Source organism: Coturnix japonica, chromosome 3, assembly GCF_001577835.2.
Source record: "Coturnix japonica isolate 7356 chromosome 3, Coturnix japonica 2.1, whole genome shotgun sequence".
NCBI lineage: Eukaryota > Metazoa > Chordata > Aves > Galliformes > Phasianidae > Coturnix > Coturnix japonica.
This window is the reverse complement of record NC_029518.1, coordinates 23,908,541-23,934,112: the sequence shown is the minus strand read 5'-3', so window position 1 is coordinate 23,934,112 and position 25,572 is coordinate 23,908,541. Positions and strand designations below refer to the sequence as shown.

The 25,572-nt window shown below is 41.6% G+C and overlaps 1 long non-coding RNA gene across 1 annotated transcript; it reads right to left on the bottom strand.

Moving 5' to 3' along the window:
* Nucleotides 1-12: 12 nt before the first annotated feature.
* Nucleotides 13-25,572, bottom strand: LOC116653166. The gene is made up of 2 exons (XR_004306587.1): nucleotides 25,489-25,572; nucleotides 13-223 (listed from the first exon to the last, which is right to left on the bottom strand). It is a non-coding gene; the product is annotated as an uncharacterized LOC116653166 (long non-coding RNA).

Below are 25,572 nucleotides of genomic sequence, written 5' to 3'. Positions count from 1 at the left end.
GGAATACATGGCTTTGCAGAGCTTATTTTATTCCTCCTGCTGATTGACGGTAGTATTGCATGGTTGCACAACCTATGTGGCATATTTTGCATGGCTGTTATGTTTAGTTTCATCCTCTGTTCAGATCACTGCAACCAAAGTGAACCGGAATCAGTGGATTCAGGTCCAAGGTGGATTGAAAGACAGTGGGGACAGCACCTTCAGGTGGTGGTAGCCACTGAAGCTGTTCAAAAAGGACAGTAAAGAGAAGTCACAGGAATGAAGTAATGACTAAGACACATTAGAGAGGACCCCCAGAGTAGCCTTACAGTAACAGGAGATTGATACGCAACCTGCAAGACACATAGAGCTCAAGCTAATCGAAGGAGAGGTCATGAAGTGCAGTGTATAGGTAAATATCTAGGAAGCAGACTTTTCTAGAGAAGGCTTTACAGTATCAATCATAGAAAGGTACAACAAGAATGATAATGTGGAAGTTTAACCTCACCGAGTTCAGACCAGAAACAAAGCTCTTCCTTTTTCACAGCCTGAAATCATTTACCACACTTTATATGATGCTTCTCCATCACCAAAGGCTGATTTCCAAAATGCTGTGCTGCAGTGTAAACAAGAACAAACCGTGGCACTCCTATGGTCTGTATTACAGCCTATTGAGATTGCCCCTTCTGAGCCGTGGATCTTTCAAGCTAGGACTGGTTGGCTGGACTTCAGCTGGCTTTTGTTGGCACTCCCAAAAGCCGTAACACTCTCCATGTCTTGCCAAGCAACAACTGTAGGAAGAGGAAATTCCTACCTGACTTTGCAGCTCTTAAAAAGAAAAAAAAAAAATCAAGTACATTACTTCTTTTGTAAGCCTTCGAACAAAAAGCTTTTTAATCAACAGGAGGGAAAAGTAGCTTTTAGCAGTAGTAGCAAAAACAGCACAGAAAGCGTGCTTTGACAGCAAGAGTGAGACCTGCACTGCCCAGCTTTTAGCTACTCAATACTCCAAGAGGCAGCTGTGGGCAAGAGCTGGGGACAAAGAATAAGCATCAGAGAGCCAGAAATCTGAGAGCTGTTGTTGGTAGGGAGGCCAGAAGTAACCACGTAACACTGTGCCAAGAGTGCAGGAAGGAGGCAGGTGGGTTGGCATTCATCTCTTTTTATACTGCTCTGCTTTCTTGTCAAGGCAAGTGTCAAAGACAAGCCTGATTTATGTCAACGAAACTCAATTCTTCTACAATTTTGAGGGCTAGTGATATAATCTTCCACCCCTCACCTAATATGAATTAGCGGTAATGCAACACCACTTCTGTTCCACTTATGCCCCTGCCCTCTGAATACTTTTGAATGAGGGGGCCAATTTTTACTGCATTTGATGAAGAGATAAGATATGTGGCATTTCATTTCCTGCAGGTTTTGGTAACCTGGGTAGGCAACTGGGTAGAGGAAAAAGACAAACAAGACTGATGCAAAGGAAAAGACTGTTAAAAATGAGACCTTTCCTCATCTCCAAGAGGCAACGTTTTGCCAGCCGACAGGGCAGCACACACATACATACCGTATTTGTGTAACATATCCCTTACCTGATGAGGTAAGCCATTATACACGTGAGCAGCTGGACCCATCTGAATTGGCTGGTAAGCACAGTTCACGTCGAGCTTTTCACTTGACAAGGTGGTTGCAAGTCAAGGTCTTATCTTGTAACCAACCTCTCATTAAAGCACATTGACTAACTTCAGTGAATGAAAGGAAGAACCTGATTGTTCTGTACATTGTCTCCTATGTAATTACTTACACTTCTAAGAAAGGAATGCAAATTGTTACTCCTTGATTCAATAGCATGTTTTACTCTGCAACAGCATATAGAAAGCATCGGCATGATGTACATTATGATCTCTCTTACTTCATTTCTGAGCAAAGTAACAATCAAACCAAAATATAATAGGCCAGTCTCCCCTAACGTACTCTACTGTTTCCAGACGTGTTAGTGAATGGTTCATTCCGCAGTGATTGCCTCAGTATGCAAACTCTGGGGGAATGAAGGGGAATTGCATGGGAGCTCCCTCATCAATTGCTTGCATTGGCTGCATTCCTCGTGTATGGGTACTGAAGTCAAAGTTCACTGCCTGTTTCTTAGCTTTAAACCCACATAATTATGCCTTTATTGCAAACACTTTACTTTTTCTTTGGGTGGGCTTTTTTGCTTTTGCACACTTACTTGTTTTTCAGCATTACTATGTCCAAAATGTTTTATTCAAATTGGGAAAGGGACACAGGAGTATCCCTCACTATTCGTAAAGCCACTGAAAAGTCACCGTCAGAATGAGACTAGAAGTGAGTTTTTGTTAGAGCTGGGGGGAAATTGTAGTGCAGACTCTGAGGTCCATCACGGTTGATCTTGCTTTTTCTTTCAGTACATCTGTGAAATGGAGTCAGATATATATGCAGCATTCCTAAAGGCATGTTATTTCTCTATTACTACAGTGTTTCAAGGTAAAAAAATTCCAAAGTTTCAGGAAATATGTTAAATTTCCCTGACAAATGCAGTTGTCGTACACTCGGCAGGGAATCAAAAATCCTATGGCCACTTCAAGGGAAAAAAATCATGTCAGTAAAAAGCTATTCCAGATCTTTTGGAATGATAACTTGACGTCTGTGTGCAGTATAAGATTTGGCATGGTTTATCCACACTCCAGTAGAACCAGGTCTATCTGTGACTTCCCAGGCCCTTTTACCGATCTCTAGCCCTCCTCCAATTCTCAGAACCACGGGTTCCTTTTTAAATTGATGCACTTTGTCGCTAGAATACCAGGCTTCTATCTTCTGTGTCCTGCCAGACCACCTGAACTCCTCCCTTTTAAGAACAATAAGCTCAGCTTGTCCATATGAACACCATTATGGTGAGTCAGATCGGCATCTGACTCAGCTGTTGCCAGAACTCAGCAGGATAAGGACTGTGATTTTCTTCCCCATCTACCACATACCCAGCCTGATACTTACAGATGCTGAAGTTATGTATATTCTGGAAGCAAGCACTGATGCATCAGGCCAGTGCTGAGGCTTCAGCACACAATGCTATTTCTTGTGATACTTCTATAGCAATGCATTAGTATGGGCATCTTAAAAAGCTGTAGGACACTGAGAAAGCCAGGGACAATTGTGGATGCTCCAGACTATGAGGATACAATGTGTCCATTAAAAGAAATCAGATCACATCCTTTCTCAGAATGTGCACTCACACTCCAATGCAAAGCAGTTCTCTGGGGAAACATCTGGGCAACCCCCTTTTTTTTCCTAAGGCAATTCATTTTCCTGAAGTAGAGCAATGGTCCATTCATTGTGAGTGGACAAGGGGATACTGCGTGGAGGTAAGGCTTGGAAGAAGGTGACCAGAGGCTGGAAACCAAGCCGGCTGCTACCTCCCACATTGGCCTGCTTTCATCTTTCCACCTTTATCTCCCAGACTTGCCACCAGCAGCTGTGCGCTCTGACAGCAATGCAGTGCTGCACTGCTGCACATGCTGTGCCCTGTGTCCCCAGGCTGTCTCTGTGGGTAATGCTGTCCATCCCTGTTCTGTGAGCTGTCCTGGATGCCAAGCTGCCAGGCTAGCTGTGTTTCCCTAGCCCACCTCACCCTGGTTGTTGTTTCTCAGTGTGCTCCTGAACAACTGTGGTTCTGCATAAAACATTTCCAGTCTTTTGCAAGCTCTGCGTCTCTGGCTCTGAGCTCCTTCTCCAGGGTTTATCCTGTCTCCACCTTAGAGCAGTTTTGAGAAAGCAAATACAGGCAAAGACCTTAAATCAAACTTTTTCTATTCCAAACAGAATTTCATGAAGGGACATGAAGTTAGGCAGGGCACATGTTCTTCCCTCTCTCCTAGCAGCTCATCAATCACATTGTAAACCTCAGTTAGTGCACTGGGAGTTGTAAAATTGAATTGTAGTTCAGCAAAGCAAAATAGTACCCTTTTAATTTTGGATGGAGTAGAAGCTTTCTCTGCATACTCTGCGCCTCTGCTTCATGTCCAAAAGCCTGTCAGTCTGCGAAAACCATGGTAGAACAGTTGTAGGATTTTCCAGGCTGGAGAGAAGTGCTTCTTCTAGCCCACAGGACACAGCCCACGCACTGCCCATTAAAGTCAGAGCAGTCATCCATTGGAAGGGTGGTCATTTGATGTTCCTTCCTTACTTCTAGGCGTTTTGTCTTCAGGCTGGAACTAGACAAACACTCCTCCTCTCTTCAGCCAGGCAGAAGAATCAGTGATGGAAAATCTGGGATAATTGCAAGGTAAGATAGCTGGAGAAAAGCAATAATCAGTTCCAGTATCCTGCTTAGGAAATCTTTGGCATCTGATGATAAATCCTGTCAGGACAGGATACCTTGAAGCAAAAAGGATGATGAGCAAGTACCACATAAACCATGGCATTGGGGAGGAGGGAATTCTGCAAAACAAAAATGGACAGTTCTGGTGAGGGAGCAAACTAAAGCAAGAGCAGAGCCTTCCCTGGTGTCTAATTCAGCAGAAATAATCCCTACATCAGCCGCCTTCATGCAGCTGGGCACCTTGAGCTACTGCTATGCTGCACTGCCCTCACTGACATCCATCTGCTGCCTCCAAGCAAAGGTTGCTGCGGTGTGGTCATCTGCTGGCTTGCAAGTACACTCACTAACCTCACAGGATCAAAAGTTGCATCTCATCCAAGCAGACAGAAAGTGAACTTGCAGTTAAAAATATGAAAAGCTCAGATAGCAGAAGAAAACTTTTTGTTGAGCTGAAGATCCAACACACCTGCCCTGTCCAGGGACTGCCTCTCAATAAAAAAAAAGAAAGGCTTCTTAATGCTGTAGAACTGGGGAGACAGACCCAAAGCAGGCTGCTTGTCTGGACTAACTGCATGTAACTGGAAGTAGGGGGGGATGAAATAGGGATACACTGCTGTTTACACATGCAGAGGAAGAGTTCAGACATAGTTACTTGCTTTCTCCTTCTGCCCTTGGCTTTCTTCTGCCTTCTGAGCTGGGGGAAAAACTGGATTTTACTGAAGCTGAGTCATTTGGGTGGATGAAATAAGGACATTAGGGATGCTCCTTTCTCCATTGCTGAATGCCTTGAATGAGCATCAACACCAAAGCTGGAACACCAGCTTTCTGATTCAGTTGCAGGTTCTCCACTTTGCACTTTGTTAATAGTGATTTGTCCTGCTGGGCAGTCAGGCTCCAGGACAGCTTCAGGCAGGCACAACCCATATAGAGATATTCCAAAGAACTCTGGCATGTCCAAGCATGACCCAGGACTGCAGGATGTGGTCTTGATCTTTCCTTTAATAAGCAATACGAAACAACTGCTAGAACCGGTCCCTAGTCTACCTACTTTTGCTTTTATATTTGTTAATTAAGTAGCTTCCAAGCATAGAGTTTTCTGAAAACCAGGTTCCCTCTTCAGGTATTTTAAACTGAACACATCCAAGCAAAGAAACCCCAAATCATTTGTTACTTTTGATAACTTTAGCCAGGGAACGCTTTTTTAGTGCTGTGTGAGGAGTCGTTAATTATCATTGCATGGAATGTAGTAACAACCCAGACCTCCCCAATGGGCAGAAGCAAACCACGTCTCTTCTAGTTTTGCTCTTTTTTTTTTTTTTTCCTTCTTTTTTTTTAATAGCAGTAATAAAATGTATCATTACGCACCTCCAACCATGGATGTTCTCCAAAGCAACTTGATACTAAAACCCAAACCGTCTGATTGGATGAGTTTTAACGGATGGTTATAGCAGGGCAAGAAAGGAATGTTATTAGAGTGGCCTGAGGCATGGTACTATTCCATGGAAACCAAATAACAGCTACGAATCCAAAGTGTTCCAAAATTCATTTTCTCAAAGGGGATTTGTGGCACTGCTGAGAGATTAGAGCCACTCCTATTCAACCAGCTGTATTCCCTGTGGGACCTTCACTTGTGCCTATTCTGTCTGAACAGTCGGGTTTATTCCACTGTGACAGAATACTAATGGGAGCTTCTGTTGTCTGGACTCGCTGAGTTTTTCCTCCTTCCCTTAGCAGCAATGCATTTGCATAGTTTTCCAGGCTACAGCAGCAGTAGGAAATGGCTGGGTTGCAACTTAGTTAATGCCATCCAAATGCGTTCCAGGTTCAAGACGCTATAGGTAGTGCAGATCTGACATTAGACTGAATGGGGTTGCATTTTGTTTTGCATATCTCCATGAGTTCTAGAATGAAATTTAGATACAAACAGGTCACTTGTCTGCCAGCATAAGAGTATGAACAGGAGCAGCCAGTCAGTCTCCTGGGCTCTGTACAGGCCAAATGCTCTTTGTGGCATTACCTACCAAGAGGTGGTTTGAGAGGAATTACAGTTGGTGGCTACAGTTCATTTGGAGACCCCCAAACTTGCAGCAAAGAATTTTGAACATACTCTTGGATGTATTAACCTCAGGAAAATCTGATTATAATTAGTGACGTTCAGTGTTAGTGGCTACTAATGTGATTTCTGAAGGCTGGCAGCTAAACTTAAGGAATAGAAAAAAAGTGGTAAGGCTGCCCATACGGTGTCAAAACACCTGAATGATTTAAACTAAATGATTCTTTGCCCGTGTCTGTGCATGTGTGTGCACGTGTAGATAAATGTAAATGTGGATAAGTAATCAAAAGCAAGAATGTAATAAAAAAAATGAGAAAGCGTCTCAAATTTTCTTTTAAATCTCCATAAGGAACATAGAAAATACAGTGTTGCTGTTTGTTTCTTCAGGATTTTTATAGCTGTTGAACGAAAAATATGAACTGGGATGCACAACTAAAACCATAAATGAATAGAGCTGTGGAAATGAAAATTAAAGGCAAATGAGAGCAAAATAGGTGAAATACTAACAAACATACAACTGATCTGAATCTAGTGTCATTGACATTTAGAATAAACTAGGTTTATGTTAAAATTGGTGCCTATAGCCTGTACCAGGGCTGTCTGGATTTGCTACAGATTAGACACTGTAAGGATATTACCCTCGTGGTACCAAATCAGCAACGTCTTGAAGCTCTTTTCTTACAGCCAGTTCACAGCATCACAAAGTCCCCAAATGCCTGAGGTTGGAAGGCACACCTGGAGGTCAATAGTCCAACCCTGCTCAGGCAGGGACACCTAAAGCTGCTTGTTTAGGATCAAGTCCAGTTGGGTTTTGGGTGTCTCCAAAGAATGAGACTCCACAACTTCTCTTGCAAACTGTGTCAATGTTCAGCAGCCTTCAAAGATAAATGTGTGTTTTCCATTGTTCAGACAGAGCCTCCTGGGTCTCAGTATGTGCCCACTGCCTTTTGACTTGGCAATGGACACCACTGAGAGGAATCTGGCTCCATCTTCATTCCCTCCCACCAAGTATTTATACACACTGTTAAGACACACCCTGAGCCTCCTCTTTTCCAGACTGTCTCATCCCTCTCAGCCTCTCCTTACATGAAAGAGGTGCCAGTTCCTTCATCACCTTTACGGCCCTGTGCACTCTCCAATAAGCCTACAACTTGTACTGGGGAGCCCAAAGCTGGGTGCAGCTCCAGGTGCGGCTTCACCAGTGCTGAGCAAAGGGGAAGGATCACTTCCCTTGACCAATGCTGCTCCTAAACTCCTCCTCCTTGGGTCATTAGGTTGACTAAGGAGGGGTAAAACAGCCTAAGTTGGAAATTAAACAGGTCAAAATTCATTGCAGTAAAAAGAGAATTTGAGAAAGTATTAGCTGTGCATTTCAACTCTAGAAGGAAGAAAGTTGTTTGAAACATGCTGTGTTTTTAAACTACTTCTTGATAGCTTGACTTTTTTAAGTGCATGGGAAGACTTCTGTCACGTGTTCTGCTAACTGAATGGTAGCTATTTAATTTCTGAACTAGTTTTCTATGCTGTAACCCTTGGTTAGAAGAGGATGTGTTACACTACCTTGCCATTGTCACAAAGGGAGCAGGCAAGATACCTAGCCTTCAAGTATAGAATTAAGACAAACTTCCTGATCCCCATGTCACACACCCACATACAAATACACTGGTTTGGTAATGTAATTTGCAATGACCAAGCACATACCTCATCCCAAGCCTATGCAACTGGGCACCGTAGCCTACTGTTGTGGCTGTTCTTGCTTGAAGACAGCTTAGACACTGCTTCATCCTTTTGTGTGTCACCTTGTGCTTTTGCAGTGACAGTGAGAATGGTGAACTTGGGAGCACTGCTGTTTCCCACAGGCGTACCACACTGTTTGGTAAATTTCTTCAGGAGTTTTTCCAACTACTCTTCTGGGCCTCAGATGGGTAGTTGGGATTGACTTCTTTAAAATCACCAAGGCTGCCAAATGGGCTGAGCAACAAACTGCTTGTCTCATTAGACCTTCACTTCCCCAGCAAGTATTTCTGTGAGCGCCATGCTCCACTGCCAACTAACTACACAGGTCACTTTTGCATATAGGGTAGAGTCTGCTTTTAGGACATATCTATCAGGACCAACATCAACACCAGGAATGTAGACATGGACATGTCTGAAGAAGCAAGCAGCAAGTTATGGTTGTTTTCAAGCCTCTTCTGAGGCAAGAAGAGGCCTTAGGGGTACATCTCAAAGTGTAAAACAGTGACCAGATTAAAGGAGATTTAGAGCGCTGATTAAAGGAGCCCTTATTAGAGTACACATTAGAAGAAGTAGGACAACTAACACATTTTCTCAGGATACGCTCAGAACCACACAGGAATCATTTCAAAGAGCAGTGGCTTATGACTAAAAGAGAGAGTTTAAAGGTTTTTTTGGATATCATATGTCTCTTGTCTTTACCACAGGCTTAGCCTTGCATGGACAAACAGTCCAATTCCAGCACAAAGGGTGTTTAATTTCTGCTCTTTAAATGTTGGCATTGTTTGAAGCAGTGGAAAAGACTGTTATGCTCTGTTACCCCTCTTCTCAACCCTCCTGTGTTGAATGCCCTTTTGGGTTAACTTACATGCGTTGGCTGGGTGGGAGCGAGTACTATGGTCAAATAATACTATTGTTTCCAGGGCTTGCTTTTTTCAACAGTCCTATTGTCTTCAGTCAGGCTATTTACATAGATGAAGACTATTCTTGTATTAAAAGAATCTACTATTCTTTTTTAAAAATTATTACTATTATTTAAATTTATAACTAGGAGGTATATGGCCTTGTAGCTGGAAATATCTCTAAGCTGTAAGTAGCTCTATGATTATAAGATATACTTGAAATAAACATCCATACCAATCTCTCCTTAAAGCAGAAGTGTCAGAGCAGCTGAGATAACTGACTCCCACTGGTTCAAGTTAAATAGATACTAATTACCCTTCGAGGATTTGAAACTGGAGCGTAACAGAAGGCAAAATGTAACTAAAAGAAATGCATAACACGAAAATAATTATCATAGTATAAAAATAACTCGTATGGCTTCTGTACCGAATAATCTGCACTTACAGGTTTCCTTTAAAAGGATTTACAAGATTTATTAATCTGGTTCTACAGCTTTTTAGAATGCAAATCTGGGATGCACCGTATCAATTATATCGCAACAACCTCCTGAATTGAGTTTGAATTGGTTCTCTTTACAAGAAAGGGTGCGACTCTTTCAACAGGTTCTATTTTTTCCTACAAGTATTTGATAATACGGTCTGCAGAATCATTCAACTGTTACTATAAAAGGTGGCTCTTCTGCAAAGTTCTAAAAGCTGGCACCCAAATCAGCATATCGCAGTGCCTGTTGGAGACAACACATCACTGCCTGAACTTAGGAACAAGATGTGTATTATTAGGAACAAGATGTGTATTATTAGGAACAAGGTGTGTACTGAGCTTTGACGTTAGTGCTGAGAACCTTTAGAAGAAATTGGCAATAGTCAGCATTTACCTCGATAAGATGAGGAGATGCATGAGGCTGGTCCCTCATATAGCAGACTTTGGCCCACAAAGCCAAATCTTCATTTCTAGGCACCCAACAGTGCAGTTGCAAACACCCAGCTTGTACCTGCAGCCAGGCATTGAAATTCCAGTTGCCGACACAACATAACACTGTTGGTGTTCTTTGGAGCGAGGTGATTTTAGACATACTGGGTTTACCACTGAATCTGAATATTCTTCCCTTGGATTCAACAGAATGTAACAAATTCTTAGGTGCCCATGTAGTCTCACTTTGTGAAATGAAAGCATCTGGGAAGCTTTTCATGCTGGTTTTGTTTTGTTGGCTTTTTTTGTTCACATCAAACGTATCATATTATTTAGCAACCTACTGAAGGTTATATATACCAGAACCCTTAGAAGGATTGCTATGTCTCACATGCCTCGGAATCTCCGCAAGCCACCGGGGTAAAATTTAGGTGCCAAATCGCAGCTGCCCATTCAGAGATGGAGGTGAGTCCATCCTTCCCCGTGTTCGGCCTGGGCTTTTTGACTGCGGATAACTACAGTGCCATCTAGTGCTACTTGGCTGGTGCTTGCATGTGCAGCAACAACATTTCTGAGGACATCGTTCTGTATTTGTTATCTCTAGCTCTGAATACTTGTAAATCATGAAGATTCAGTCCATTTCCTCGGGAACATTCCCTCCCCATCCCACTTCCATTTTTTTTTTTCCTTTTTTTCTTCTTTTTCTTTTTTCTTTTTCTCTTCCCTGGGAAATGATAATGTAGGTTATATATGTATTTCTATATCAGATCTTTCAGCAGTGCCATGAAATAAAATTGGCACTGAGCAGCGTGACTGTGTGGAATGGGGAAGGAACTGGAGATTATCTTGCAAAGACCATGTGTTCTCTTCTATTCGAGATGTATGAGTTTTAAAAATAGGAATGTGGAAGTTGCTCGCTGGAGTGAGCTTAGAGAAGGGGCCTGGTGGCTTCTGGCATGGCCAGTCTGGGTGAAAGGCTGGAAAGTACCAGGGAGGAGGTAACCCTGAATGCAAAGAGGATTTCTACAAACGAATCCTAGCCAAAACAGTAAAGAAACTGTAATTTACCATATATATTTGGGGGGTGATCTCTGTTGAAAAATCGAGAGGGGACTTGATCTAGGTTTATAAATACCTGAGGTGTGGGAGCCATAGTGGTGGGGCTGGTCTCTTTTCAGTAGTGCATGGGGATAGGACTAGGGGTAATGGGATGAAACTTCAGCATAGGAAGTTCCACATGAATGTGCGGAAGAACTTCTTTACAGTGAGGGTGACGGAGCACTGGAACAGGCTGCCCAGGGAGGTGGTGGAGTCTCCTTCTCTGGAGATATTCAAGACCCACCTGGACACCTATCTGTGTGACATGGTGTAGGGAACCTGCTTTGTCAGGGGGGTTGGACTCGATGATCTCAAGAGGTCCCTTCCAACCCCTACAATTCTGTGATTCTGTGACAGAGATTCCCACACACCAGGAGATGAAAAAGACTTCAACACTTTCTGTGCGACTCTGTTAACTAAGATGAAGCTGATTCATGTAGCAGTCACTCCCATCCCAATGCCCAGGGCACTGCCAGACTAGGAGCACTGAGAGGAGCTTGGTACACACATGGGAGGACAGCTGCCCTAAAGGTAACCATAGCTGAAAAAGTTACCCAGAACTCAACTTTTGCCTTCCTGCAGCTTGGAGCAAGGCAGCATGCCTCCAGACAGCTAACACTGGATTTCTGAACTGTTTTTAAAGTAATCATACAAAGAAAGTCCTAGTGAGAAACCAATGGGAAACAGGCACTTAGGGACTTGTGAAAACACTGCTGGGTTCCTGTCTACATCTGCAGAAGCTTTTAAATCTGACCTCAGGACATCTCGTGGCCAAGGAAACATGCTTTGCTAAATGTGACACTGATTTTAGACACTGTTGTATAATGTGACCTGTGGCCTGTGTGATTAAAAGTAGCTGCTGTTGCCAGATGTTCCACGTGTCTCCCCAGGCTGCTTATTTTAAGTGCTGGCAGCATCTACCACCAAGCAGTCCAGCACCAAGTGGGCCAAGTGACTATTTCTGTTTTCTCAAAGACCTATAAAGTTGAGGTGTTTATTTGAATCAGTTTGAGGCCATGTCCATGACAACAGATTTCAGGAATATAGTAGGTTCAATTTAAACCAGCAAAGTTTGTTCCGTGATTTCTCTCATCTTACAATCATTGTATTTCAAGAACTATACTGGGATTGCTCTTGAAAAGTCCTCCTGGCACTCCCAGCATTCTCATTTTAATAGCACCTTCAATACTGCTCTAAAATTAGACTCTGTTCCTGAAATGAATATGTCGCTCTTCAATACGCAAGCCACAAATACAATAAATTCTTCTCTCATATACTTAGTTCTGAATTAGTTCAAAGCAAGACAGGAAGATTTGTTTTTTGCCTCTTCTAAGGTCACAAAGTAAAGAATAGAAAGTGTTTTCTGTGCAATCTGATTGAAAGTTTTGGCACTTTATTAGCCAGCCAGAATAAATTTTGCCTGGTAGCAGAACTATAGGTAAGGTAGCAAAATAGACAAGACAGGTAATGTTATAAAACTCAAAGTTAAATACATATGTATCAAGAAATTAATGCAACATACAAATCTAGACCTATTATCGCTCAATTTTTCAGCTAAGAAGTAAGCACAAACTTCCATATACTTGATCCAAATGTCTAGACCTTATCTTACGTGAGTGAGTTCATGTCTGTCTAATAAGCAGAATGGTGCCAACAATTTTATATAGAAAGCCCCACGTGTTGTTTTTTTTCCTCTGGAATGTCTCCAAGCAAGTCACGCTCTTCAGAAAAAAAAAAGCTTGGCCCTGATCCTGCCAAGACTTATGTATGTGTCAAGTTTTACATGCTATGAAGAGCCCCATTGATTTAAATGGGACTATTCACAAAGCAAAACGTTCAGCATCTGCACACATTTCACCAGCTTTAGGATCTGTGTTTGAAATACACTGATATGTTCTTAACCTTCCTCTCTAATGGGCCCTTTGTTTCTGTGCAGTGAGTACAGCCCTCTGTTCAGATTTTGTGTATCCAACACCTTCTGGAGCTGTTGCATTACTTCTCCAGCCTGACTTTCCTGGATCATTCCTGTAAACTGTGCAGGAGTGAACTGCAAGCAGGGAACCTACATAGTCAATATTTTTCACAGATCAAGAGTGCAGTACATTATCCTTAACGCAACATTAACAGATCTCCATCAATTAATGACAGATAGAAGAATTTCATCCAAGAAAAATTGCCTAAAGTTCAATCTGCATGAGTAAGAATTCCCTCCGCACCCTAACCCCCCTACCCAGTGAGCATTAACAACTAGGTCTTATAGAACAACAGTAAATCTAAGGTCTAAAGCTCTGAAGTGACTGCATAAGCTGTCTCAGAGATGCCCACTGTCTGGCTTGGACGGTGCTCAAATAGGAAACAGAAAACTGACTCCTAACCACATCAGACTGCTTCCCATTTGGAACATAGCACCGAAACTGGGGGAAAGACTGACACAGTTTAATTTAGGGATATTCTTACTAAATTTTACTTCACTTTCTATGTTGGCTCTGATAAGAGCCTCAGTTTTAGGACTTTGCTATATATGCTAGCAAACTACGTACACTTTAATCCTTTCTTAAAAGTCAGGACAGCGTTCCCATTGTGTCTAGGTAACATTTCACATATTTAGTGAGCGCTGTCTATGATATATAAAAAAGAACTGACTGACAGTGTCACAGTTAAGCACAGTACACTGCTGTCTTATTCTTTTAAATGTCAAATAGATGTTCCACTCTGGTATATTTCAAACCTGTTAAGAGACTAAGATAGAACAGGTGTTGATCAATTTTTCACTGTCAAGCAATAAATATAACTGAAGAAACAATATAGAAGGCTTGAAATAAAAATGTTTCCTTCACCTGGGAGCTCTACCAGAACATGTCGACAGAAGGATTTCAAGTGACTTCTGAAGAGACAGCGACATCTCACTTCACATTTTTTACCATTAAGTGGTATTTTGCATATAAAATCTCATCTGTGATAGTGTTCCTAATGCTAAACTTTTGATCTGGCCTAATTTCTGTCAGCAGGACTTGGTCTTGTCTGCTTTCTTTTGAGAGAGTGAAAACCAAGAGAGACGGGGAGAGCGAAATGTGGGTGTATGAATGAACTACTGGAGAAGAAATAAACAGCAACGGGCCAAAGAAATAGAGGCTGGTGCAGAAGTAGCAGACATCCGGACTGCAGAGCTCAGGGCATGACAGTGCTAAAAGATGAGGCCCTCTTTAGATGGTGTGAGAAAGTAAGATTTTTGGAGGCTGTGATTTTACATAACTCAGCCTCAGATTTTGCATAACTCAGCCTCAAGTGGCCGCTTTGAAGCAGAATAAGTTTTTAAACTGTTGAGAGAGAGGGAGGGAGGAAGAATAAGGGAGAGAGAAATAGAAGTTGGAAGCTCAATGCAGCTTGTTATTTGTTTGCCAACACAGAGTTTATTTTTCTGGCTATTGTTGGATAATATTAAGACGTGTATCAAGCTGTGACTTGTCAAAGGTGTTCAGAAGGCTTTCAGTCTCAAGCAAGGAAAAGATTTTGCCACTCCCCAGGTTCAATACTTAACTTGGCCACAGGCTGTCTGCCAGTGCAGCGGAAGATCCAGCTGGAGCACAGGGGTTTGCACATGATCTCTGATAAAGAGAGGTGAGATCAAACTGAAAACCAAGCTGTGCGGGAGCCTGTAAATGTCATCGGCAGCCTAATATCACATTGAAATAAAATACACTCATAATGAACTCTTCTGGCTTTAAGAAAGACTCAGACATCCTGACGCCCTAGAGCATGGCTGATCAGTTCCTGTGATTTCTTTGAGCTGCAGGGGCCATTCCCTCATCCAGCGGTGCAGCCTGTCCTGCCTGTGCACAGAAGCTGAGAAGCTCTGCTAAGCACCCTTGACTAGGGTTACATCTGCTGGCTCTGGGCAGCCCCTTCTACCTCTCTCTCACACCCCATCTCTCCCCCATCCCTTATCCTAACAGCTTTAAGTGTGAGGAAGAAATTGGTAACTGTTTGCTGGATAACATCACTAAGCTTCATGGGACTTGGGCTCCAGTGGGAAGGTGCTACAGCGCCCATCTCCCTAAGGAACAGGGTCTTCCATAAGCTTTCACTAGTACAGCAGAAGGCTTCCAGGGCCAGCACTTCAAAGCAGCTTTGATGGCTAGCCTGCAGAACACGGGAAGGACAGAGGGATTTATTTGATCTGTTCTCTGTTTCCTATTGTCAAATATCAGCACATACACCTGTCAATTTTCACAACTCACTACAGATGATCTGCCGTTTAGTAGGAGTTGCTGGATTTGCTTTTATTTTGCAAGGTCATGTGCTCTAGAGCCAATATCTTGCAAAAGGTGTTGCATTTAACATTGTTCCCTAACACACCCCTCTCTCAATGGTAAGGTTTCCTATCCTAATCACTTAATAGTCACAGATTCATTTACATTCTCTTTTACAATTCCTTTAGCTTGACACATTTCACTGATGTAACTCCAGCTACTCTCCATCTGGACTATCACTTTGGCTTTCTATTTCATCTTACTGGGAATTCATTTAGTTTTGTCAGTATTTAGGTTTTGTTAAACTCTGCCTTCATATATATATATATATATATTATTCTTTTAATTTTGGTGGTGAGTTGCTGGAAACTGTTAGCTGGCTTTCTGGGTGGGTTGCATTAATTTCTCGTTCTCATTGGAAGTACCAAATGCTAAAACTTAACAGGTAGTGGCACAGCAGAGATGTAGCAGTTTTTCAGCAGCTGTGAATAATGCTTACAGTGAAGTTCCTTTCTTGTCCTCTTAATTCTTGTGGTATACTTTTGTTAGGTCTTGTCAAGAGAACTAGTTTTGATATGAAGGTTCCTTGGGCCCAAAGTTTGGCATATTCATACTGTACTCATCTCAGAAGGCTTTCTGCAATGAGACCGAGCTGATGAAGTGAGCAGAGAAAAGAGTTAAAAAACAGTTTTTCTTTTCTATTCATTTAGCACTGCTGAGTGATTTGAGGTTCACTGGCAGGAAAAAAAGTACTCAGGTTGTTAATGTGACTTCTGTGGTCTGCAGTAAACATGGAAAAGTTTGAAAAGGAATTTTCCTTCTGGAATTTCCAATAGTCTTCTCTTGTTCAATAAGACAGGCCTCATTCTTGGCTCATATGTGCAACTTGAAGAAATTCTGCTTCAATAAATTCAAATTCAATATTTGAAACTGAGAGAGAATCTTCAACCCTTCTATACTTCACAAGTAACTCATTATTCACAGGCAGCCTCCTTTCTTTTGAGGGTTGTGAGGTTATGGGGAAGTTGGAGAAACTGGGCCCCTAGAGTCAGCCATTTCTAAAGCCAGATGGGTTATCTTTCTACTAGAAGTCGTGGATTCAGTTTGTGAAATTCAGCTGCCTGTGTCACGCAGGAGGGAGTTAAGATGATAGATGATTCTCTCTAGCTTGAGGGCTTATGAATAAAGGAAGATACGAGGAGGCATAGAGAAGGAACATTTGTTCTTGGGGGGGTCCTCTGTCACGTGAGGAATGGTAATTACACCCACATGCACAAGAAGCAGAGTCAGAGACGCCTACAAATGACCTCCAGATTATCATCTCCTAAGATTCGAGCGCATTGTTTTATACCTTTTTGAGGTAAAAGTTTCCCATGGAATGCACCTGTAATCTGAATACTTTTGACACCTTCATACTTAAACTGGGAAAATCTGAAAAGATTATTTTTGCACAGTAATGGCATTCTTCTCTGACAGGATGGTACTGACACAGTACTGCAACAAGCCTGACACCGGAGCTGCAGAATCCCCGCGTGTCATTCATTCTGTCACAACACATTATTCCAGCTCTGAATTATTTCCTTCCAGCTTTTACTGACTAATCTTATCAATGTGCCACAGTAAAGATGCTGAAAAACAATTGTAAACTGTGGTGTTATGTGTTGGATTACTGGAAATACTTACTCTTGTTGCGAGACGTTTACTGAAAGCCAATTAAATTTCTTTTAGAAAACATATGAATTGCATTATTGTTTTTAAAAATTGCAGCAATTTCAAAAGAAAGAAAAAAGCCTCTTTTTACAGCTTCTGGGCTCTTAAGGAAAGTAAGTTTTCCATAGAAAAGCTTTACTTTTCAGAAATAGTTGTTTTTAGTCCAAATGCCAAAAGCTCAGATATTTGAGAATGCAAAAATCTTTTTCTATTTTCATTGGCAAAGAATCCTCATTTAGAGGAAAAATCAGGAGGAAAGAATACGGGGCTTTGCAAGAGAGCAGAGAGCATTTGAAGTACATTTATTATCCTGGCACTTCTAATATTTCTTCAAATATGTTTATCTTAGCCTTCCAGCTCCATCACAGCTAAACGGCCGCCAGCTTTTCAGCATCCTAATACTATTTTTAGGACTCAGAATGATGTGATATGAACTTGTCTCTCAGAAACCCATTGTATATTTCTGCAATGGAGTTGATTAGATAACCACTTACCTTGCCTGTTCTTAATCACTGCCCTTTCTTTTTTCAGAAAAAAACTAACAAACCACGAAACAAAACCATCCCAACATTTGAGCTAATGATGTCTACAAAACCAACATATGAATGTAGTTGTTTGCCCAGGGTCCCATCCAACCTGGCCTTGAATACCTCCAGGGATGGGGCATCCACAGCCTCTCTGGGCAGCCTGTGCCAGCACCTCACTGCTCATAGGAAAGAACTTCCCCCTGACATCCAATCTAAACCTTCCTTCAACTTAAAACTATTTCCCCTCGTCCTGTCCCATTTTTCACAGGTTCTTTAGGCCTAAACTAGGAGGATCCCTCTATTTCTTTCAGGAGAGAAGGAACATTTTGAGACAGAAAAAACATGTACATGATGTTAAAAAATAAGAGTGATGAAAATGAAGCCATTCAATAGGCTGTTTACATGCAAAATTTCTCCACACACCCATAGTTGATGTGAGAGGGAACCCTAATAGTTTGCTTCAGCTTGCATGACTTGAGGCACAAGAAGCAAACACATTCCAGACTTGTTGCTTCTGTTATCTTTCCTCTGTACATTTCTGGATGAACTAGTGAATAAGGTTATGAAAGTCAGCTTAGTGACTCACAGAGTGTGTTTCCAGGCAATTGGAGGTGGCAGAACTAAGCCTTCCTGGATACATCCATGTTTTCAAAGGCGTGCTGTCTCTTGTTTGATCCTTTGCCTTTTACTCCCTCAAGGACAGCTGAGGTAAAACATTCCCAGGCCACCCAGACTGGAGGAAGAAAAGCAGCAGGACTGGGACCCCAGAGGGGGAGGTGTTAGAGAAAGTGTAGATGAGAGGAATAGGGGGCTCCTGTTGCTTCACAGAGATTAATGGAGTACAGAGCAGGAGAGGTGTGTGGGATTGCTGACACACCAGCTTTGCTACTGTACGTTCAGCCTGAAGCTGCTGCTGCAAAAAATGAGGAGAACAGTGGGACAAAACATAGAGTATGCTGTGCTTCAACAGCCATGAAGACCTGAGGAACCAGAGAATCTAAACCCCAGTATTTTGTTTCTGTATCGTTAATGACAACAATTCAACATTCATGAGGCAGCCCCCCCAAATCATAACACTTTGTTGTTGTTGTTAATCCTTTTGGGGTTCTTTTTACTTTGCCTTTTAGAACGTGTAATTTTTCTTTACTGTTACACAGGCAGGTGTGACACTGTATGATTTCAGGACTTAGATTTAGGAAACTCACATCACCCTACTGTTGTCAGTTAGTTATATGATAAGATTATGTGCTTTTAGAGCAATGGTGAAAGTTTCAGATCATTTCCACTTTATTTATCTCCACTTTTTTTTCATGGGATTGTTTGGTTTACATGGCACAAAGCATATTTAAATCATGTCTGGAAAGAAATCTGCAGATGTAGAATTGAAACTTGCAGGTCACACAACCAGTACATTCTCCTCATCACACAATGGCCAAGGTACTCACAAGAGGCTTTGGTACTATTGAAATCTCATGAATTCTTAATCAAAGCACCTCAATGCCTTGCATGGCATGAAAGCAGTCAGGTGACATAAGACTGACACTCTTAAAATCACGGCTTACATATGAGATCTAGACACACTATATTCTTACAGTTTTCAGTTGCATGTGAGAGCTTGTGACTTTCTGGATTTTCTTTCATGTGTAAAAACATGAAGGGCTGCTTGTTCTTCTAATGATCCGTTTAAGTAAGACAAAGGAAACCCTTTTATTCTTTTCAGAAGACACAAGCTTTGAACTTCAAATGTATTCCATTTTCCCAGCTAGGCAGACATCTTGAGAATGATCAGGACGCATCTGAACTAGGGATCTGTGCCATTCAGACACCCTAGGTTGTCCAAGGCATCTTTGTTAGGTTGACAGGTATACTACACTTACAGACCTGAGCACTTCTACAGCAGCAACTGGAAGCCAGTCAGGACATAAAAACAACTAAATGCTTCTGAATCAACTCACATCTAACATTCAAAGCAGTTCCTAAACAGCAGAGCTGACAAAATCCATACACTCTGTGTAGTTCACCAGCTCCTATACTTGTATATGCAAGCTATGATTTTTAGAAAAGCTGTTGATTTTACACACTGAGGGATATCTCAGGGACTGTGCCATATTCTGGAGCCAGCAGTGATCGGTTGCTTCTCTGTCCTTTTGTTTTTCCCATTAATAGTTCATGAAATCTTGCAAAGGTGATGGAAAGCACAGACAGGAGCCAGAGACTGAAGTAATGAATGTCATACCACTGAGCAGACATCAGAAGTGGTATGCGACAGAGCAAGATTACTTAGGAGACATAAGGAGTGATGCAGGATTGGTAAATCCTTAGGCAACGACTCCAATTTCTTTACTGGGATGTTCCATGCCAGTGCCAGGAGGAATGCTCATAATCCCTGCTTGACAACAACATCGCTCTGGCAGCCTCTGTCCTTGTTATGGGACTGCTGAGTGAAACAGTGCCTCCTATGGATGCCACTACTTGCTGAGAAGAATCTTGATTCAGAATGATAGAAAAACTCTTTTTGACTTAGCATAAAAAATAAGTTTAATCGTCGGAGAAGCCAAAGAGTAGCGTTGTATTTCAAGACTAAGCAGCTCTCGTCCCAAGGGACTAGAAAACACTTCAGCTCCTCAGTGGTTCAGAAGTGGATGGCTCAGACAGAGCTCTCTGTTTGCTTGAAATACTTCATGGAAATAGCCAGAATCTGGCCTAATAACAGTATATAAAATTGGGAAGTTATTCCTGAACGTTGAGTACATCCTTTTTGGTCATAACTAATGACTAGAGTGGGCAACCTGAACTAAAGTGGGCATACAGCTACAGAGAAATCAATGGTCATCAACGTTCATGCTGCTTGTATAGTCACATGCCTATTTTAAAGTCTTAACCTCTTTGAATGCAAATACCAAACAGTCTGAGGGTATGAAGTGTGGGGGGAGTGATACAGACATCTGCAATTGTGATAACACAAGTTAAGTACTTGCTCTGCCTTCAGCTTCTTGATGACAGAAATGGAAAACAATAATCCCATTTTCCCAACTGGATTCTGAGTTTATTGTCCTGGGAACATTCCTTGCAGATGACAGCTAAAAGGAGAATAAAGTATCCAAACAGATGTAATTCTAGTTCTTCTACTATTTATCCCTCCTGCCAATTTGGAAGCCTGTTTATTTGGTTTCTTAAATATTACAGCTTACAATTTTAAATACCATACAGCAGGACTGGAAAAACTACATATTTAACCACTGCATTATCCTTCTTTCTTCATCTGTTATCTGACAAGGTCACTAGAGAGTGTAGGCACTTGTAATGTTCAAGACACAACACAGCAATAAATTGTTCTCCTTTTAGTATCAGCTGTAAAATCTGCAGGATGACCAACAATTATGAGCACCTCATAAAATGGGGTAAGAGGATGTGAGACCGGATTCTGTATCTATATCCTATGTTGGAGGCATAGTCTTTGTAGCTTAAGATGTGTAAGCAACTTATGGAAACAAGACATTACACTGATCAATGACCATGCGATAATAAGAGCTTTGACATGACTGATCTCAAACCTGCTTTTAAGCATACCCTAAGGGGGAACCAGAGGGTGAGCATGCAAGTTTTCGGCCACATTAAATATCCACCAAGTGCTAAAGTTAAAATCACAACCCAATACTTTGCTTTCTGTGCTCTGAAGGATGAAGGTCACAGAATTTCACCCATTTTGGTATCCCCTATAAAGACCCTTGCTGGTAATGCTAATGGCACAGCTTTGGGCTCTCTCCTACTCCCAGCCATATTCTGCCAGCTTTCTCTCTTCTCCCATCTCTGCTGTTACTGCTACGTGCTCTACTGGACATGAGAGGACAAGAGTGAAAGCTAAAATATGCTGTTTTCAAACTCAGAAAGAAGAGAATGATTCTTTTCTAAGTAATCATCAATTCTTAAGGATAATAAAAGTTTGCACAGAATTCCCAGAAACATCTTCCTTCATCTTCATTGGAGCCATACTAGTGCCAGCATTCAGTCATATTCCAATAGGGAGATAAGGGGCAGGAAAGTGTGTTTGCTCTTTTTAGTTGAAGTACATAAGCGCATAGACACGTTAGATTAAAGCTTCTTTCCAGACAATTAACAAAACACAGTCAATGAAACAAGGAAGATTTGCAGTGCAGAACTAAACTTGGCAGTCCAAGATCATTTAAGAATAATCCTTGAGAATTTAGGAAGGAGTGCAGTAAGAAAAGCAGTCATTTATATAGAATAACAGTCTGACACCCTTATACGGTCCTGCTGTTAATCACTTGATCACCCCACAGAACCTGTATTGTTTGACATTGTCTGACACCAGTGTCATAAGAGTATGTTCTGTTTATTTGCCAAGGGCTGAATTTAAGTGGATAACTGGTGTCTTTCAAGAAGATGTTTCTGTTCAGGTAAAAGAAAGGCTAGATTTTCCTGGCTAACATCAAATGTGTATATAAATACATGCCAATCAACAGTGACAAAAGGTATCCTCTTCCTAGAGCAGCTCAGATGTTTTCTACCAGCTTTGGAAGTCTTACAGCTTTTTGGAACAAGGGGAAGGCTTAAACTTGAGAGTTCCCCTTTGCAAACTGTTACCCACCAGACCTTAATGTCTGAAGTAAGGAACTAAGCTGATCTCACCAATGTAAGAGCCAGAAGAACAAAATCCCCAAAGGGTGTATCTACTTACAAGCCTAAACACCCTCAGATGAGGTACAAAATATGGTTTTGATTAGAGTGTAGTTGTATCACCATGGATCTAGCTGCCATACTCAGCATCTTAGATGGATTCTGCAGTTTGCACTTAGGTGCAAAGTACAACTGCTTGCACTTCTGATAATAGCAAAGCTAACTGCATGAGCCCTGAAGTTTATAGTCACTCCAGCACAACTAAATTTGGTATCTTCCTAAAAAGTGGGCGCAAAATGTGTGTAAGTAGAGATTAAATGCTCTCTATGTATTACACAATGCAGAGCACTGGCACACCCTCCTTTTCTGTTAGCTTGGATTACCTTTGTTCTGATGAGGAGTGTAGCAATACAGAATGGAAGTGAGAAATGCATAGAGAGATGCAGCAAGATACTTGACCAAGGCAGGTACTCACTGCCTGCTGGTCAGGCACAGCGAGGTCCCAGCCTCCACCAGCATTTGCACATGTAGAGGCAGATAGGGAATGCAAGCTCTAGGCATTAAAAATATAATAATAAAGAAAGAGGTGGGTATATTGCTAAACTGATGGGAAGGGTCACATATCTGTCACCTTGTCTGTGTAAAGTAGATACAATTTGTCCTGAAATTTGACAGCATTAATGAGGCTTAGAGATCTCTATAGCTGGAAGGCATTTCCTGGTATCCTTCAGTCCACTCCCTAGCACTGACACAGAGTGAAGTATATCAAGCTATTCCTGACAGATGCTTATTTCATAACGGCTTCCAATGAAAGCGATTGCAAAATTACCACAGACAGCATCCTCTCACAATATTCCACATCTAACTCTTCTAACTAGAAGTTTTTTTCTAATGGCTAATTGAAATCTCTCATTGCGATGTCAGATAATTTGTTCTTAACTCCTTACCTGCACTGGGTACAGGCTACAGTTGAATCAGAATCAAAACAGGACTCTATTCTAACAGTGGAAGAAAAATCCGACACCAAACAAACCAGAAAAATGACCTTTGGTTTAAGTGTGGCCCTGTTATTAGCATTTCCCAGAACATCATCTGTCTGTTTTGCAATCCTGTCACAGAACTGACTCATATTCAGTTTATGATCCACGTAACCCTGGTTTTCTTCTACAGAAAAGACTGTGTGAGGATTGTGAGCTCACTCTGAAGGGCAGACTATGATAGATCATGTTGTGTTGTGACAGCTGTGAAGAGAGCCTTGAGGCCTGGATTTGCCAGCCACAACCAGACTGGACACAGCTTTTAAAGGGTGCTATCAATTAATTTGCACCAAAAGCTGGGAGGTATCAGCCCCCAGAAAAAGCCTTGATCTTGCCACCTGCTTTATAGGTAAATTCTTTCACTTATCAGACTACTTCATACTACAAAAAATGTGCTGAAATAAATATAAATGGAGCCCATGGGCAGAGGGCAGTGAGGAACAGAGATGTCAAGCATATGCAAATCATTTTATCCACTTACAAGACTCCAGTCTAAAGACTGTCATGCCTATGAACTTAACCCTGAGTATGATGAATAAAAAACAGCAAAGGGAGTCTGTGCCACTAACTGTATGTTTTCCTTCAGGTCTGTTCTCCTCACTTCACTTCTGCCTCCAACTTAGTACAGGTCTCATCCCATCTAACTGTTCTTAATCTAGCATAATCTCTAAGCTTGCCTTTTAGGCCTCCTCTACCATCTAGGAGTGGAAGAAATACCTACCAAGCTATAGATTCATTCTACTCCAAAATTAAAGTCTTAGAGACATGGAGTGAATCACCTTCTGAAAGCACTGTCTTTCTCCATTGACTAGCAAAGAGTGTAAAAACCAACCAGATGTCTAATTCTCTGACAGCCATAGAAAGGCAATCACAATTACTTCCTTAACGGTGGTGCAGGCTCTCTAATCCAGCTGATTGCTTTTCTAAGAAGGCACTTATAATCTGTTCTGTGTATAGCCAAACTCACTATATGTATGAGGATCCACAAAGTTTAATTTAAATGCTGAATATCCTCTCTGTTCTCTGTCTTCCACACATCCTCTGCCTCTATCTCTAGTTAACTATGGCAGATTGTTTTTTCCCAGCCATCCCTGGCAATACATCAACAACCAGCAGCTGGGTCACATTCATGGACTCACAAGAACAAGAAGAGCTATCAGTTCAAAATGATATTACCTCTCCCTGACTTTCATTTGGCCTGGCATAAACTGACAATGGGAGTATATTTTTTTTCCCTGACTACATTTCTCATAGCACGTAGAAGGAAGTGTAATTTGCTATCACAGCATTATTTCCCCTTCACACTTGGCTAACCATACTGCACTTCACACTGATCTTTTCAGTCAGCTGCTGCAAGTCATGGTCTCAAGATATCAGAAATCAGAGACTGTGCTGCCTCAGCTTTTTTAGAAGCCATAGCACTCTATGCTAAAACTACAAACCTGTCACTGATTTTATTAAAATAAAGTCTTCATAGCAATCTATACTCATGAAATACACAATATTGACAGAAAATCTCTGCTGTTGCATTTCTGAAGAGTAGCATTTCTGAATTGATATAACAGTTCCAGTGCAATATTATGAGAGAGGCACGGGACTGAAAGGCACGGAATCACACAGTCATAGAATCACCACTGTTGGAAAAGACCTCCAAGATCATCTAATCCAATTGTTCACCTACCACCAATCACGCCCCTTAGTACAACATCACCTACCCCACTAAATCACGCCCCTTAGGACAACATCTGAACATTTCTTGAATGCACCCAGGAGCAGTAACTCAACACTCTTTCAGAGAAGGAATTTTTCCTAATACCCAACCTGAACAACCCCTGGTGCAACTTGAGGCCATTCCTTCTAGTCCTAAGTCAGAAGCATGTACAGGCTTTTGCATATCCTGCCCTTGTATATTTCTATTCTGTAACTGGAAAAAATTTAATTGCATGAAATTAATTAGATGATTGTTCCCAGCACCAGTGTTGGGTTGGTTTTTTTTGCAGCTGAAACCTCTCATAGAGCTCAGTGGTCTAATGTTGGTTTACATTTTCAAACACTAGGTGGTGCCAAGGGTCCACGCATAACAAAAAGCTGACTGAAGGAGCAAAAATATTTAATTTAATGGCAATATTGGTGTAATTGGTTGTTTGCCTAGTTCTGTGAATTAGTTCTTCGTCTACTCTTACAATGTCTTGTTGGCTAGGAAATGATAGGAAAAAATCTATACGAGTTGAGAGTAACTCAAGTAAGCTCACAAGAAATCTAGTGCTGCAGTATGTAGAGAGAACAGCAATTCAGAAGCAAGATTTCAATACAGTGATACTACCTGCATAGGCCGGTCCGGATTCATTTGGTCCAAAACCTTTTCTCTGGCAGTATTCAGTACAAAGCGCTTCAAAGGAATCTCTAA